The sequence below is a fragment of the Mytilus galloprovincialis genome, chromosome 10 (assembly GCF_965363235.1).
Source record: "Mytilus galloprovincialis chromosome 10, xbMytGall1.hap1.1, whole genome shotgun sequence".
NCBI classification, from domain to species: domain Eukaryota; kingdom Metazoa; phylum Mollusca; class Bivalvia; order Mytilida; family Mytilidae; genus Mytilus; species Mytilus galloprovincialis.
This window is the reverse complement of record NC_134847.1, coordinates 34,092,325-34,110,131: the sequence shown is the minus strand read 5'-3', so window position 1 is coordinate 34,110,131 and position 17,807 is coordinate 34,092,325. Positions and strand designations below refer to the sequence as shown.

General features: G+C 32.0%; 1 protein-coding gene across 5 annotated transcripts in view; it reads right to left on the bottom strand.

Moving 5' to 3' along the window:
* The window catches only part of LOC143047438 (uncharacterized), a 134,252-nt gene that overhangs the window by 23,830 nt on the left and 92,615 nt on the right, over nt 1–17,807 (bottom strand). The window lies entirely within an intron of this gene.

Below are 17,807 nucleotides of genomic sequence, written 5' to 3'. Positions count from 1 at the left end.
GGATACCAATTTTCGTGGATTTCTTGGGAACAGGAGAACCTCGGATATAAATGTTCAATGAAATACAAATTTTCTAAAAGAATGTATGCAAACTTTTCCCAAACTATGAATTTCAATATCCTCAAATATGCAAGTTTTCCTCAATCCACGAAAATTGGTACCCATGGAAATAAATGAATCCTGTGAATTTAATATCATTTGTGGATTACCAATTTTCATACTTGCCAACCTCTGACAATGGGAAATCATGTCATGACATGAGATGACATGTCAAAAAGCGTGTGAAAACATGTGACGTAGATGCAGACTTTTTTAATATGAATGTGGTAATGTTCATAATTTAACATACAAATTTGTTTATATAAAAAAACAGTATATATTCTACTGTAAACTTTATTGTATTAAACAGTGGTCTGTTATGTTGCTTGTAAAGCACCACCACTAGGCACATATTCAAAACAACTGCCAGTTTCAAGTTTAGTTACATTAATTTCAGTAACAGCATACAATATAAATGTAACATAGTCAAGTTCTGATCAATTTGGCAATTTTCATGGAATTTGTGAGTACAGGTGAACCATGTTTTTTTTTATAAATTATCTATAGGCTTGTATATCGTCTTTGGTAAAACCCCAAAATTGAATATCAATCCACAGGACACTAGAACATACATTCTTACTTGTTACACATACAGCACATTGTAAAATAAGTTTACTGTAGTTCACAAATATTTTACTTTTCATAGACTGAAGCCAACTTTAAACAGACAGTCAAACTGAATATCTTTATTGGACTACCTGAAGTTACCCCATCAGGGCCATGAAGGAACAAACAAGTTGGACTGGGCTTCTGCTCACTAATAACAACACTGCTGCAAGATATACATTTGATGTGAAAACGCATCACGTGGTAGATCATGCTCACATAAATCATGATGCCAAATTTCAGAAAGCTGTATCAAGTATAATATTTCAAAGGTTATGAGAAATATAAGACAAAAATTGCATACAATGGACTGAAAATACATCACACAGTATTGTATGCTTAGACGAAGCTTGATACCAAAAGTCAAATGTGTAACAAAGAACAAATTTCTCTATAAGCTGGTATGCAGATTTGCCAAAATAAAGAAAACAAATATCTGAAAATGTGAATTCCACAAAAATACATGAATCCACTGTACCTGTAATTATTCTTAATTTTTTTTAGTTGCACATATCAGGGGTTAAAACTAGCAACCACTTGGCAACAAAAAAGCTTGTGATTGCTTTAAAAATGTAGATATAAGAGATATAGGAGGATGTGGTATCAATTAAAATGAGACAGCTCTCCATCCAAGTCACAATCTGTAAAAGAAAACCATTATGGGTCAAAGTACAGTCTTCAATATGGAGCTATAGGTACAATGTGCTTACCTTCGTAGAGCTTCTATCACAACATGATGGAATTTATCCGCCATCATGAATATGAAACTTTGATAACTGTAGTCAAATTCACTAGTTAAGGAACCACTCATATGTTTCACTATGACTGAATAATTCTAATGTAACTCCAAACTGGTGTTAATAAGGCCATAACATTATTATCTTAGCTTCATTTGACTTCTATCTTTTTATTCAAACTTTTGCATTTGCATGTAATATGGTGTTGAATGCACCATTGTATAAAGTTTTCAATTCATTGTTATAATAGAGAACTACCAATTGTCAAATTGTCAGACTATTTTTTTCTTAGTTAAAATTATGTAATACTCAACTATTTTCAAGTGACCTTTTAAAAGGCTATTTGAAGTTATTTAATTTAGTCTACAGGTAAACTGAATTTTAAACTCAATTTCAAATCTTCTGCAGTTAAATTCCAAATTATGCACATAATCTTGAAAAAAAAACCCTGCTTAGTCTGAGTACTGCAAGCCAGTAATAACTGCACACATTCACTAAATCCTAAAAATCTCTTATCACACTGTTAATCGTAAGCAAAATAAAGCTTTCTACTAAAAATTTTCTTTAATTGGCCAAATTAAGCTGAAAAAACACATGTTAACAATAAAAGGCTTATCATGGCATCCAGCGAACACTCACAGTACAAATTTACTGGACCATCAATTTGATTAAGATACAAACTTTCTAGATGGTCAAACAGATCTTATGCGAGTCAATAAGTATTCTAAATGGGATTAAATTTGTAGGTAAATTTTAATTTCACGCATGATGATATGATAACTGTTTAAAAGGCCAACCCAAATTGTTTCATAGGTTTGCTGACTCCAAATTTTGAAAGCTAATTTTTTAATTTTTTTTTTACTGCAATTCTTTGAAAACTTTCGGAACTGTCTTTCCAACTGAAGAAATAAACAATTTTATGTCTAAAGTGCCACAGCTCACACCGATTTACAAAAAATACATTTTTTTAATTTTTTTAATGCTGATAAAAATCAGCTTGCTTCTGAAAACAGAAGCTTTGTAGAATAAAAAAAAAAAAAAAAAGCCAGTCTCTCACCATATTTCAAGTATCAGCTTACAGGAGTTATCATTTCAGAAAAGAAAAATAATAAAAAAAAAAAAAAAATTTTTTTTAATGACCTTCTTACAAATATGCACCAACAACTGGTAAAAGCATTGATAGTACTAAATAGGTTTACCCTAACCAGATGCAGGAATCAGATTTCAAAACAAAACTTGTAAAATTATTCTGAATGACAAGCATTTGCAAATGATTCTTTCACTAAAAACGAACAAACAATCATTCCAGAATGCCATTAATCAACATCTGAAAAACAAAACAATTCCTCCAACTTTTGACATAACATCAATTCGCTTTTCAAGATTGTTGTATTTGCAAGTACACTTAAACCTTGTTTTGAAAGCTTTGATACGGTAAAGAGGATAAAAGCAAGATAATTTCTAAGTTCTTTCAATGGATTATACAGTTTTCTAAACAAATGCTTTAATTCTTTAAATAAAAGCTAACAACATATTTTAGTTCTCCTCTTCATGATTGTAAAATCAGATATCAAAACTTTTTGAACTGAAGTTTTACCACTTTAAAACCTCATATAGGTATTTCTAAAATAAAGAAATCACTAACCACAAATTGTGTTTATAATAGCCAAAATTGAAATTAAAATATTATATTAATATCAAATTAAAACCTAATATTCTCCAAACTCCAATGATTATTTATATGCATGAAATATTTGCCACTGGATGTAAAGGAACAATTTAAGTTCCGACCAAGTTGTGTATTTAATCTTCGTTAGTCTTCTATACCACTCTTTGATTTTAATGAGTAAGTATTCATAAACATGTTTAACACCGCCGCAATTTTGCGCCTGTCCCAAGTCAGGAGCTTCTGGCCTTTGTTGGTCTTGTATGATTTTTAATTTTAGTTTCTTGTGTATAATTTGGAGTTTAGTATGACGTCCATAATCACTGTACTAGAATGCATATTTTCTAAGTGGCCAGCTGAAGGACGCCTACAGGTACGGGAGCTTCTCGCTACATTGAAGACCCATTCATTGGTGGCCTTCGGCTGTTGTCGCTTTGACACATTCCCCTTTTCATTTCTCAATTTTATTGTGTGGTACATTTGCAATTACAAACATTCAGCTGATTAATTGATATTTCGCTCAAAAGTGATCAACTAACCACAAATTGTGTTTATAATAGTCAAAATTGAAATTAAAATATTATATTTGTATCAAATTAAAACCTAATGTTCTCCAAACCCCAATGATTATGAATATGTATGAAATATTTGCTACTGGATGTAAAGGAACAATTTAAGTCCCTACTTAGTTGTGTATTAAGTCTTAATTAGTCTTACTATACAACTCTTTGATTTTAATGAGTTAGTATTCATTGTGCATGGTGCATTTGCAACTACAATTATTCAGCTGGTTAACTGATATTTCACTCAAAAGTATTCTGTTATTATTTATAATCAAGTCTTCAGTTATATAATCTAAGCATACTTTTTGTCTGAGTAGGCTTTCCTATACTTTAAAGTAAACCTAATAGGTTAATGGATAAACATTAGACAAAGTTCAAGGCCACAAAAAAAAAAAAAAAAAAACATTGAAAGCTTTCAAAGCCTTTGATGAGTCTTATTCACTAACAGATAATCCATTGATCTAAATATATGCATTTCAAGTCTTCTATAAAACATTTAAATTTTGTTTTCTTTGTTGGTTTTTTATTTTGTCTTTTAGTTATACATTAAACCTTAAAAGATAAAAGATAAATATTTGTCTTCTTTTCCATAAAAAAAACCTGTGTATACAAGAAATTTTTTGTGCTATATAATTTTGTCTTCTCATTCAGTAAAAAATGTGTCTGCAAGTAAATTTTTGCACTGTTCCTTAAAATTACAGAACTTTTATTTGGTAGATATTCTGTGTTTCTATTCCTTTTACATAATAAAACAGATAGATTATAAATAAATTATATACTGTGGATTCATTATTATTCGTTGGATACCAATTTTCTGGGTTTCGTGGATACAGGTGAACTACGAATTCAAATGTTCAATGAATAACATATTTTCAATGGGCTTTGAATACAATGATTGGCAATTACAAAATTAAATATCAATGATTATGCAAGTTTTCTGCCATCCACAAAAATGGATACCCACAAAAATTAATGAATCCACAGTATAATAGTTACTTAAGAAGAGAAAAATCCATTTAAAAGATTAAAGACAAATATATTAAATGATACAGAAATAAAAATTAAGTAGAAAAATATTTTCATTTTGAGCATATTTTTTTTACCTGTCAAATTGCCTCAAGAATAAAAATAATATTTCATATACATGTATTGCTTTCAACAATCAAAATATTATTATTGGGGATAATTTTTTTTCCTTCAATTTTTTATAGGGCAAAGAATAGGATGATATCAAATCATCTGATTTAATCTATATATGAATTAAACTGTTTATCAAGGAAAGTCCATTTATTTATTTACTCAACACTATTGTACTATATCGTGGTGGTCAGTTTTTATTGTTGGAGGAATCTAGAGTGACCACAAGAATCACAGCCTGATAGGAAAACTGACAATTCTAGCCAATAAGATTGTAATCAAGTGCACATGACTGTTGTAGGATTAAAACTTACAGCCTCAGTGTTGATAGGCTAGTGATACAGTAGACTACTTAGACCACTCTGCCAAAGAGGCCCCTTGAGGATTCCATATAGGAACTATTATGAAGCAGATAATAGAAGCCATACCTGACAACATTTCAAAAATGCCCATGTTTTTTTCCCCGTTCAAGATGGCTCTCATAGTCCCACAAAACCTTTAAAGGGGCCTTCAAATTTATTTAAATGATGTTTATTTGCTTCTTTATACTTTTACAATCATATAGCCATGGTGAAGTTGATTTTTTTGTTTTAATTTGTGGACACTATTGCTCTTTCAAAATTTCCAATTTGAAGCCTCCATGGGGAAATCCCCCGGAAATAGTGACAGCTGTCATCACTGCAGTAAGTTAGGCAGTATGTTACTGAATTTTATAAAAATATCAAACATGTTATGGGCAACAAAACCTCTCTAAAGGTTGATTCTAAAAACGTGGATTCATTTTGGTGAAATGGGCGTAATTTTGATTAATATATTAAAACAGAATAAAAATTATGTCACATGGTAATGTTTACATATAATATTCTTTTATTCTACAAAGTTTGAAGTGAATCTCAAAAAGAAGTTGGTCAGATAGACAGACAGGCTGAATTCTATATTACAACCCCCTCTCCAAAAAAACTTAAACCAAAACAAAACTTATCTAAATGAAGTTTCATAAATTGAACCTCTTTAATTAGAAAACTAAATAAAAAGGTGTGTGCATGTTTTTGAACATAGTGTTTATGAGATGAGAAAATGTTATTATAACTTTGGTAAAAATATTAAAAGATGTGTGCTTTCTTTTTTAACATCAAAAGTCACATTCTGAAAAGCCAACATTCTCCATGAATTTTTAACACCATTCCTCAACTTCAAAGATCATTTTTTTTTAGTAAGTGTTAAAAGCATTTCTGCAGTAAATTTTAAAGGTGTGAAATAAAATACCAGTAAAAAAAAACAAATAAGTGACTTTCTTTGGTAACAGTTACATTTACTTTCAATTTGTTTATTGATTTTAGGATCATTTGTAGTAAATTTCATGATTATTTCGTGATTTTATATAACAAACTGAACAAACAAAGATAAATTGTCCAGACAAATATCATTTAGGGAATAAACTAGCCTTTAATGATGTGTAAACTAACTTCATTACCATTTTAGGGTAAGATATTTTTACTGGTATATATGTCCTTGGATTATATCAAGTTTCAGAGTCGGGCATTAAGTCTGAAAGCCTGTATTTATAGTATATTGTTACAGTCTGTCACTGACTACTAAAGTACATTGTTTTAATCTTGTATCAATTTCTGTCTGACCACTTCATGTAAGACCTAAACAAATTATTTTGCAAATAAGAACAAATCTCCTTATGGTTAGTGCTTATAAAGTTATAAAATCAAAATATGTGTACTCTTTTACAATAAAATTGAGAATGGAAATGGGGATAATATCAACAACCAAATCAAAGAGTGAAAGTAACCAATAGGTCTTCAACGCAGAAAAGAAAATACTGCACCCATTATGTTGTCATCAGCTGGCCCCTAAAAAAAATTGTGTATTAGTTCAGTGAAAATTGACGTCAAACTAACCTCCAAATGAACACTTGATCATTTAAAAATAGTTCACTTTCACACATTCATTATAATGAAGTGACTAAGGAAAAATACAAAAAGAGTCTAAATCTATCTATGACTAAAAAAAAATTGTGTGCAAATATTACAAAAAATATCAGATAATATCCAGTTGAAACAAGAATGTGTCCAAAGTACATGAATGCCCCACTCACACTATCCTTTTCCATGTTCCATGGACTGTCAGGGGTTAAAAAATCCACTAGCCCGACGCCCGGGACTAGATCATTTACACCTCGGGCAATTAAAATGTGTAACCCGATATGCCCGACGGACTAGTAACACAAAAACCTTGACGTTTCTAAAATAGAAAATGGAAAATCCCTTCATCACTATTCTATGTTAGCCAATCCGATTCAATTAAGTCATGCGGGATTCCAAGAATTTGAACTGGTTTGTACAGCTCCCGTTATACATATTTTAGAAACAAATAACTCTGGGTGGCCCGGTATCATGTGTTGATTGCAATTCTCGTACTTTAAATATCGATTTCTCGTACCAATGCCTGGGGTATTGTACGTTGCTTATGCCGAGATTTTCAATTAACGGTATTTGGGGGTATGATATATTGATCAGTATTAACCTGTCTTGTCACACAGCTCTTAAACACATAACCATGCAACAAAATATTTCTTAATATTTTAGTAAGGGAACCACAGCTATTGTTTCTATCCACGGGAAGGTCGACTATCCATATACATAGAAGGGAGTAACGAGGCTGAAAATTCATCTTCCAAAAATGATAATTACGACAGGGAAAAGCCGGGGAAAAATTAAAAGTGTCCAGGACAGCAGTGCTGCCGAGTCGCACGCACCCCAGGAAATTCTTCAGTTTCAAAACGAAACACGGTAGATGAAGGGGGCAACGAAACTGAAAATTCATCCCCCAAAAAAAGCCAAATACGACCGGGAAAAGCGGGAAAAAAATAAAGTGTCTAAGACAGCAAGACTGCCAAGTCTTTAGAATCACACATTTTCATGCTTATTTGGCGGCATTTTCCTTTGATCTATTGTTTTTTTTTCTCTTTTATCTTTACAATTTGACCAAAAAATCACGCATTTACTTCCTGACAAATTGGCAGAACTGGGACAAAATGATTCCCTGGCAAGGTTGGTTGTTGCTGATGAAAAAAAAACAAAGACGATGCTTTGTAAATATTGCCGTTAGTTGCCCCAAGCATGCCAATAAAACGTCTGCTTTGAATGTGAGAACAACTAAATTAGGTTAAGCATCGACAGAATAAATAGCGGATCTTGATTTTTTAGGCATACCAGGGCTAGTAGGTCAGTTTTGATGGACTAGCAGTTCTTCCAACAGGGCTAGTAAAGTTCTGCTGCCAATAAGTCCTGGGCTAGTTAGCTGTAACCAAATTTTTTAACCCCTGACTGTGAAATTGGGTAATAATCTAATTTTCTAAAATCAGAAAGATTATACTATAGGGAACATATGTACTAAGTTTCAAGTTGATTGGACTTCAATTTCTTCAAAAAGTACCTTGACCAAAAACTTTAACCTGAAACTCCCACTTTCATTTTCTATGTTCAGTGGACCGTGAAATTGGCGTTAAAAGTCTAATTTGGCTTTAAAATTAGAAAGATCATATCATAAGCAACAAGTGTACTAAGTTTCAAGTTGATTGGACTTCAGCTTCATCAAAAACTACCTTGACCAAAAACTTTACCTTGAACGGACGCACAGACGGACGAACGAACAGAGCCACAGACCAGAAAACATAATGCCCCTCTACTATCGTAGGTGGGGCATAAAAATCATTGTCAATCAATTCATTTCTGAGTTTACCTACATCAGGATGACTCAAAAGTTTGTAAAGACCTATATACCGGGTCAATGATATATTTTATTTTATGAATATTTCTGAGTGCATATTTATCAACCGATGTATATGATGAAATATATAGCTGTAGGACAAACAAATTATTCAATGTATCAAATTTTCAATTTCACAAGTTTTTTTGTCCAGCAGTTAAATTGTAATTTTCTCTCAACATTATCTTTTGTATATAAAATAGAAAGAGTTGACATTTACATTTTAATAGTTTTTTTCCAGCCGATTTGGGTGTTGTTATGTGAGCGGATTTAATGTATAAACATTTACCTAGTTTTGAAAACATTTTGGGTGGAATATATTATGATTTATGCATTTATATATATGCAATGTATTTCGAAAACCTTCTTAAAAAGCAAAAAGACATATTGTCTATATACAAACATCCCTGGACATATATTCAGAATGTCAGAATGTTTCTTCTTCTTCCATCTATTGCATGAACTAACAAGAATGTGTCCCAAGTACACGGATGCCCCATCTGCACTATCATTTTCTATGTTTAATGGGCCGTGAAAATGGGGTAAAATCTTTAAATATGGCATTAAAATTAGCGAGATCATATCATAAGGAACATGTGTACTAAGTTTCAAGTTGATTGGAATTCAACTTCATCCAAAACTTCCTTGACCAAAAACTTTAACCTGAAGCAGGACAGAGGGACGAACAGACGGACAGACGAAAGCACAGTCTAGAAAACATAATGCCCATAAATGGGACATAAAAATAAAATCTAGGTAGCTTCAATTCCATTGTATTGGCTTTGAGTCAGATGATGCTAAGAAAATTTAAACTTCTGAAAATTTCCAAAATGCAGATTCTAGTCCAATAGTTCTTTACTAATGGTATAAAAGCTTTCAGATATGTTTGAAGATTTGAAGTTTTCAAATCTAAAATTATACCAATAACCTTATGGTAAAAACAAATTATTCAGTTTGCCTTAATATGTGCAAGCCAGGGCAGACCGTGAGAGTGCTTTATAGCCAGTCAAGGTCGTTGAAAAACCCAATCATCAAAGTTTTCACTGAATTCTGTCTGCATCCTTTGTACAATTTGATCTTTTTTGCAATGTTGAAAATAAATTTAAAATTTAATAAGTGAAGGCTATATGAGACCTTGAACCATTTAAAATCATAGATACGTATATTATACAAGCTATCAGTTTTTCAAGTACAAAATCTAGTTTATCTTATAAGTCCTCAATATATCTAGTTTATCATTTTTATCAATCTTAAAGAAGATCTATTATATAATTATTTGTGTATCCATGCCCTTTAATTTGTGTAGTCCATTTGTAGTTCAAAAACAAGTTAGATGAGATGGATCCATGACTTTAAACAAGAATGTGTCCCCAGTACACAGATGCTCCATCTCTATGTTCAGTGGACCGTGAATATGGGTGAAAATCTCTAATATGGCATTTGAATTAGAAAGATCATATCATAGGGAACATGTGTACTAAGTTTCTATTTGATTGGACTTCAACTTCATCAAAAACTACCTTGACCAAAAACTTCAACCTGAAGAGGGACAGACGGACGGACAGACAGACGGACGGACGAACGGACAAATGGATGGACACACAGACCAGAAAACATAATGCCAATAAATAGGGCATAAAAAGAGGGGTTGTTGGTTACTGCATTTCTTAATTTGAAAATTGATAAGGGGATCTAGAAATACATGCTCTAGTCATATGAGTAAGATGCAGAGTTTTCACAGTATAATAAACAAGAATGTGTCCCCCAGTACACGAATGCCCCACTCGCACTATCATTTTCTATGTTCAGTGGACCGCGAAATTGGGGGTAAACCCTCTAATTTGGCATCAAAATTAAAAAGATCATATCATAGGGAACATGTATACTAAGTTTGAAGTCGATTGGACTTCAACTTCATCAAAAACTACCTTGACCAAAAACTTTAACCTAAAGCGGGACAGACGGACGAACGAACGAACGGACGGACGGACGGACGAACGGACACACAGACCAGAAAACATAATGCCCCTCTATTATCGTAGGTGGGGCATAAAAATTAGAGAAAGGAAACAAAAACATCAGTATTTTTTTCATTTGTAAAGGGGTTTAACTGTACAATGGTAAATGTGACGCCAACAAAATTCAAACTTGATCTGTGTTTTGTGGTAATAGGCATTTTATTTAAGTTTCAAAAGATTTGGTTGAAGCATAATTAACTAAAGTTAGAGAATGGAAACCAACTTTGGGAGTATGTACGTACAGACGGACAAGGGTAAAACTTAATGCTCCCTCCGCTATGGCGGGGGCAGAAAAACTAAGCTAGTTAAACAGTTATACAGTCATTCATGAATTTTAATACCATACCAGAAAATTGTGTCATTTATAAGAAGTTTCTACAGATCATTTTTATGCCCCACCTACGATAGTAGAGGGGCATTATGTTTTCTGGTCTGTGCGTCCGTTCGTCCGTCTGTTCGTTCGTCCGTCTGTTCGTTCGTCCGTTCGTCCGTTCGTCCGTCTGTCCCGCTTCAGGTTAAAGTTTTTGGTCAAGGTAGTTTTTGATGAAGTTGAAGTCCAATCAACTTGAAACTTAGTATACATGTGCCCTATGATATGATCTTTCTAATTTAAATGCCAAATTAGAGTTTTGACCCCAATTTTACGGTTCACTGAACATAGAAAATGATAGTGCAAATTTCAGGTTAAAGTTTTTGGTCAAGGTAGTTTTTGATGAAGTTGAAGTCCAATCGACTTGAAACTTAGTATACATGTGCCCTATGATATGATCTTTCTAATTTAAATGCCAAATTAGAGTTTTGACCCCAATTTTACGGTTCACTGAACATAGAAAATGATAGTGCAAATTTCAGGTTAAAGTTTTTGGCTTCAGGTTAAAGTTTTTGGTCAAGGTAGTTTTTGATGAAGTTGAAGTCCAATCAACTTGAAACTTAGTATACATGTGCCCTATGATATGATCTTTCTAATTTAAATGCCAAATTAGAGTTTTGACCCCAATTTTACGGTTCACTGAACATAGAAAATGATAGTGCAAATTTCAGGTTAAAGTTTTTGGCTTCAGGTTAAAGTTTTTGGTCAAGGTAGTTTTGGATGAAGTTGAAGTCCAATCAACTTGAAACTTAGTATACATGTGCCCTATGATATGATCTTTCTAATTTTAATGCCAAATTAGATTTTTACCCTATTTCACGGTCCATGGAACATGGAAAATGATTGAGTGGGGCATCCGTGTACTTTGGACACATTCTTGTTTTTATTTTATACTGTCATAGCTGAGACAGTACTAATTTAGTAGAGGATCAATCAAATTCCTCATCTAACAAAAATATGCAACATTAGAATTGGGAGCAGCCATCCCCCTTTCACACATTATATAAGTTTCCTTCTATCTGTTAAAGCAAGATTAAAGCAAAATTCATAAAGATGATTTTAAAAAATATCAACATTCAAGGGCAATAACTCCTATAATGATCGAGTCAACTGATGATTTCACCTACTCAACTTGTTTGTAGATTTTGTCTTGTTTATTCCAGCAGTTTATAATTTCACTCTATCAATTCCCGTCTTTTCAATTATATTATTTGGGTGAAAATCAACTTTGGAGGGCAATAACTCTTGCAAGGAATGGACTGAAGATTCATATCATGTAGATTCATTTGTAGACCTTGTGGCATAACTTCAAAATTACTTGTCAGATTTCGCCGAAAACTCAACAGTAGATAGATTTGGACCATTTGATCATGCATTCTTCTTTCATTAGTTTTACTGTAATTGTTTTTTAGTCCTTGAGAACCTTTATAATCTATTTATAGTAATAGTGGCCTGTTTGTCTGTCCAGGATTATAATCAATAAAAAAAAATATTTGAAAACAAGAATGTGTCCAAAGTACACAGATGCCCCACTCCCACCATCATTTTCCATGTTCAATGGACCGTGAAATTGGATAAAAAATATAATTAGGCATTAAAATTAGAAAGATAATATCATAGGGAACATTTGTACTAAGTTTCAAGTTGATTGGACTTCAACTTCATCAAAAACTACCTTGACCAAAAACTTTAACCTGAAACATGCACTTTCATTTTCTATGTTCAGTGGACCGTGAAATTGGGGTCAAAAGTTTAATTTGGCTTTAAAATTAGAAAGATCATATCATAAGGAACATGTGTACTAAGTTTCAAGTTGATTGGACTTCAACTTCATCAAAAACTACCTTGACCAAAAACTTTAACCTGAAGCGGGACAGACGGACGAACGAACAGACGAACGAACGAACAGACGGACGGACGAACGAACGAACGGACGCACAGACCAGAAAACATAATGTGCCTCTACTATCGTAGGTGGGGCATAAAAATAACCAGATGATTATTATGGTAAAATTTAGTTCCAATCCATTCAGCAGTTTTAGAGAATATTTTTGAGAATGTTTATGTGGAGGGAAGCCATTGGTTGTTTTTTAGGTTTTTTTTTAAAGCTAATTTAAGTACTATGAGATATTTATTATATGTGGGGGTCACTTTTTTGGTGGATGTAGTCTAAAATCCCCAGAGACAACCGCTTACCTCCTCCAGCAGGGAAGTCAAGTAATGGCAATAGCTTACCTAGTGTTTGTCATCTTAGTCATTGCATGATAAATGCTTCAAATATAGTAGAACACACATGGTTGGTAACAAAATTCACATGTACACGAAGGTTAAACATGAACCCATTATCTTCAAGTCTGTTGCTTGTCATTGTTTTTTGTCCATAGTAACTTTTGATGTACTTATCCTAACAATGGCATATACTTATATACTTATAGTGTATACCAACAAGTAAATTCCATAATATAGCACTTTGAACTAGGAAGATATTATAACTTCTTATCTCAAAGAGATCAAGGTGCTGGCAAATCAAAAACTATGATTTATTGGAAATCAATGCATTCCATAAAACATAAATCTTGTCAACATATTTACAGTTATTAGAGCTCCTACTGAGTTGTATGGCCAATAAATTTCATAAAAAGTGCATTTGTACCCTTATCTGCAGTTTAATATCACATTTTTTAAGCCCTGGGTTTTCCCTACATGTTGAAACTAAATTGTCTTTTACAAATGTTATAACCTCATGCAATTGAATTGTTATTTTTAAAATAAGATCTATAAATCAATCCAGTTTAAAATGAAATGATCTTGATATTTCATCAATTACAAATTTAAGTTTATATCATTAACTGATGAATAATTGTGGTTAAATGAGGGGGGGAGTTGTAATAACTAAAGACACTTGCACTTATACTGATTGATTGTTTGTTGCTTAACTTCCAGTGGCAAATATTTCATGCATGTTCAGGACAACACTTGCACTTGTATCTATAGGTCACTGTATGGCCTTCAACAATGAACAAAACCCCATACTGCATAGCAAGCTATTAATATTAATCATTTGTTATTCTATCAAAATATTATATTTTTTTTGTAAAGAAAAAGAACAATAAGAAAAGTGTTCATCAACCCAGTAATCAAAACTTGAAAAATTCACTGATACAACATGCCAAAATTCGAAAGCTATGAAGATACTGGTCAAATTTATTAAAATATGTCTGGTGGCAATATGGAACCTACCTAACTATAGATATTCAATATGCACAATAGATCATTATAGGCGCATGTACACATTTTTTAATTCATCAAATTGATCAATGAACAGGCGCTAAAAAAATTCAATAAAAAAAATCACCAATAACAAAAGATTAAAAAAAAATTACAACTAGATGTATATTATTTTCAAACCTTTTAAAAATAAATTACTGGTATTCAATCCAACTTGTAAACAAAACTAATTACTTTTACCTTTGAAACTCCTTTTCAGGAAATAATTTCTTATTAATTTCATCGCACAACAATCTGAACTCTTCCATCGGTTTGAATTCTTTGATTGGCATCTATGTTGATTTTTAAAGGTGAACCAGGTAGATAAAATAATGCCACGGGAAATAAATGCAATCAAATACCAATGAATAAAGTTCACGTTGATTATCACCTATCACATACATGTAGTGTATACGATTTCTTACATGTATGTAGATAATAATCCAAAGAAAGGCTATCGTTCTACCACTTATGTATTATAGGATGGTTAGGTTTCTATAATACCATGTTAGGCCAACATGATTGAAAAACTGACTTTAAATCAAAACGTTTAAATTGAATATAATCTGAATTACGTATATGATAATGAGGCTTAAATAAATCATTTGTTTATCTTTCAGTAATAGGTATTGGGGATTTTATATCTTAATAATACAATTTTGAACATGGTTACTCTTAAAGTAAGCTTCAACTTGTTTGAAAATAATATGTATGTAAAATTTCTATTAAAGTACAACCGCATTTTAGTCAGTCTGAGTTTCTTTAATATAGACCTTTAAAACATGGTAATTCGGATTACTTTTACAAATTATTGTTATTGATTTCAAAATAATGGAAAGTTAGCAAATAGTCAAAAGAATTTGAAAAAAAAGGAAACTTTGAAAATGACTTTTGTGTAAAAAGTAAGATAAGAAAACACAATTAAAATTCAATTGCACTGTTTTACATTATTCATTTTAGAGCCTTATATCTTGCTATGCGGTTTTAGTTTTACTCATTGTTGAAGGCCATACAATGATCTATATATAGAGACATGTATTAATTTTGGTCTCTAGTGGAGAGCTTTAATATTGCCAATCATACCACAAATTTTTATTTCTATATACTTTAATATAAAAACAGAAATGTTTTCAGATTTATCATATTCAAAAGGTCAAATAAAGCATGATACATGTTATAAGCTTCTTACTTACAAAACTGTTTTTAATCTACAATCTAATTCCCTAATCCACAAATCAGCTGTTCATTTTGTATACAATTAATTATTTTGATTCCCTAATCTAGCACTTTTTAACGAGACCATTTAGTCTAAATTTCATAACACTCACATCAAAATATATCTTTGTATCAAGAATATTTTTCCAATAAAAAAAATAGAATGAACATATTGTCGTGTTTAGCGAACTCGCAACATGTAATTAAAAGTATTGAAAACAAGAATGTGTCCCCAGTACATGTATGCCCCATCCGAACTATCATTTTCTATGTTCAGTGGACCATGAAAATGGGGGAAAATCTCTAATTTGGCATTAAAAGTAGAAAGATCATATCATAGGTATCTGATAGATTCGAAAAAGGTGCTCAAACATAACAACACAGCACTTTCCAGCAGCTTACCAAATATGAGGTCATTCTGTTCAATACGCAATCAGAGTGGCATACAAGGCGACCATAATATAGCCTCCTGGAGTGGAGGTATAATATATAGTTGTTGACACAGAGATATGTGTAGCCTGAATGCAGTTTTGAAATTAAAATGGAGATTCTTTGAATGAAAAAATATGCAAAATATTCAAAGACAATGAACACCAACTTAAGGTACAGGGCTTACTAATCTCAATGTAAATGAGATGTGCTAAGATTTTTTCAACTACATACCAAATATCATTGATATATCACATGAGGGTCATGTTTGACCGACCTAAACTATGCTGAAGTTTTAAAGTCAATATACTATGACTGAGGGACCAGACCAAATAACCTCAATGGAAATGAGATTAGGGTCAATCCTTGTTCAACTGCATACCAAATATCATTTTCATATCATAAGTGGTTCCCTTCAAATTGACCTAACCACAAAATTTAACAAATTATTGATGCTGTGGAAATATTAGCTTTTTTACCTACTCAAGGCAACAATAAGTATATATATATATGTATTAGAAATTTCTGAGGCCCTTTATAGCTTGCTGTTCCATGTGAAGGCTCTGTGTTGAAGACGGTGCTGTGACCTATAATGGTTTACTATTACAATAACTGTGATAGAGTTGTCTCATTGGCACTTATAACCACATCTTCTTATGTCTACAGAAAAGGATTTATGTTTCCTGAAATGTTGGGAAATCTTGATCTGGAAATATTCCATTCTACCAAAAGTACCCATTTTATTGCTTGGCCTATAGGTCAGCAGAAAGGTTATTAATTATTAATCTATTAAATGTCATTTGCATTAACATCCTTACAGCTGTGTGGCAGGGTACAGAAATGGTCATATTTGCCAGACATGACCTAAATTAAATGGTCATTGACTGAAATGGTAGATTGGGAATTAGGTCAACTATCTTTTTACAGAAATAATATCAGTCATTTACTATGCATTGAAATGGGATTTTTTAAGTGCCACCAGTTTGCACTATTTTTGGGGTGTTGAAATGAATTTTCGGGTAATAAAATTGCCACTCCAAATAGTATGATAACCTTTAGGGCACTCCTAATTACCATATTAACGCTTTAATGCCAAACTAAACATGTGAAATAATAATTACACCTAAAGGATGATGATTTCCTGTTATTTGATAAAATAAACTGTTGTCACAGAGATATGTTTCCCCTTTTTGTAATTTTGATAATGCAGATGTTGAAATAAAATAGCAATACTTTCCCACAAGTAAGTTATGCAAAATGAATCCAGAATCACTCATAATTTATTATAAAGCTTTTTTTTTTTTTTTTTTGTCTTTCGAAATTGAAAGTAATGCCAGAGATTCTTCAGAAATTTGCAAGATGCCAAGGGAATCAATTATTTTGATCTAAATGTAAATATATAATTGTTAGAATTAAAATGCATTTCATACGACATTTATAATGTGTCCCTGCCCCCTGCCCTTGTCTTCCTCCCTTTTCAAGATGGTTTTGACAATTTTGCACAGGCACATGTGGGGTAGACCTCCCCCCCTTTTTTTTATGTGTTTTAAAATCTCATTTTGGAAATATTCTTTGATGTTGTTTATCCTGACTTTCAAGATTTATTTGAAAACTTTTTAAATATGGTTTTTAAAATATTCTAATCTTGCAATTTATTGAACAAATTAAATTTTGTAAAAAAATCAAAATTACATATAATGAAAAAAAAAGATACTCTTTGATTTGTACTGTGTAAATAAGTTTTATCCTTTCTTGCAACACATTGTCATCTACACCTTAAACTGGATTTTCAGATACGGAAAGCTCAACTATAGTTTAATTAGCAGACATGGCTACTATCCCGGTGTAGACCGGAATTTTGAAGATCTTTATTTTATAAATTTAACACCTTAAAATAAACATTCAAAATGAGTTAAAATG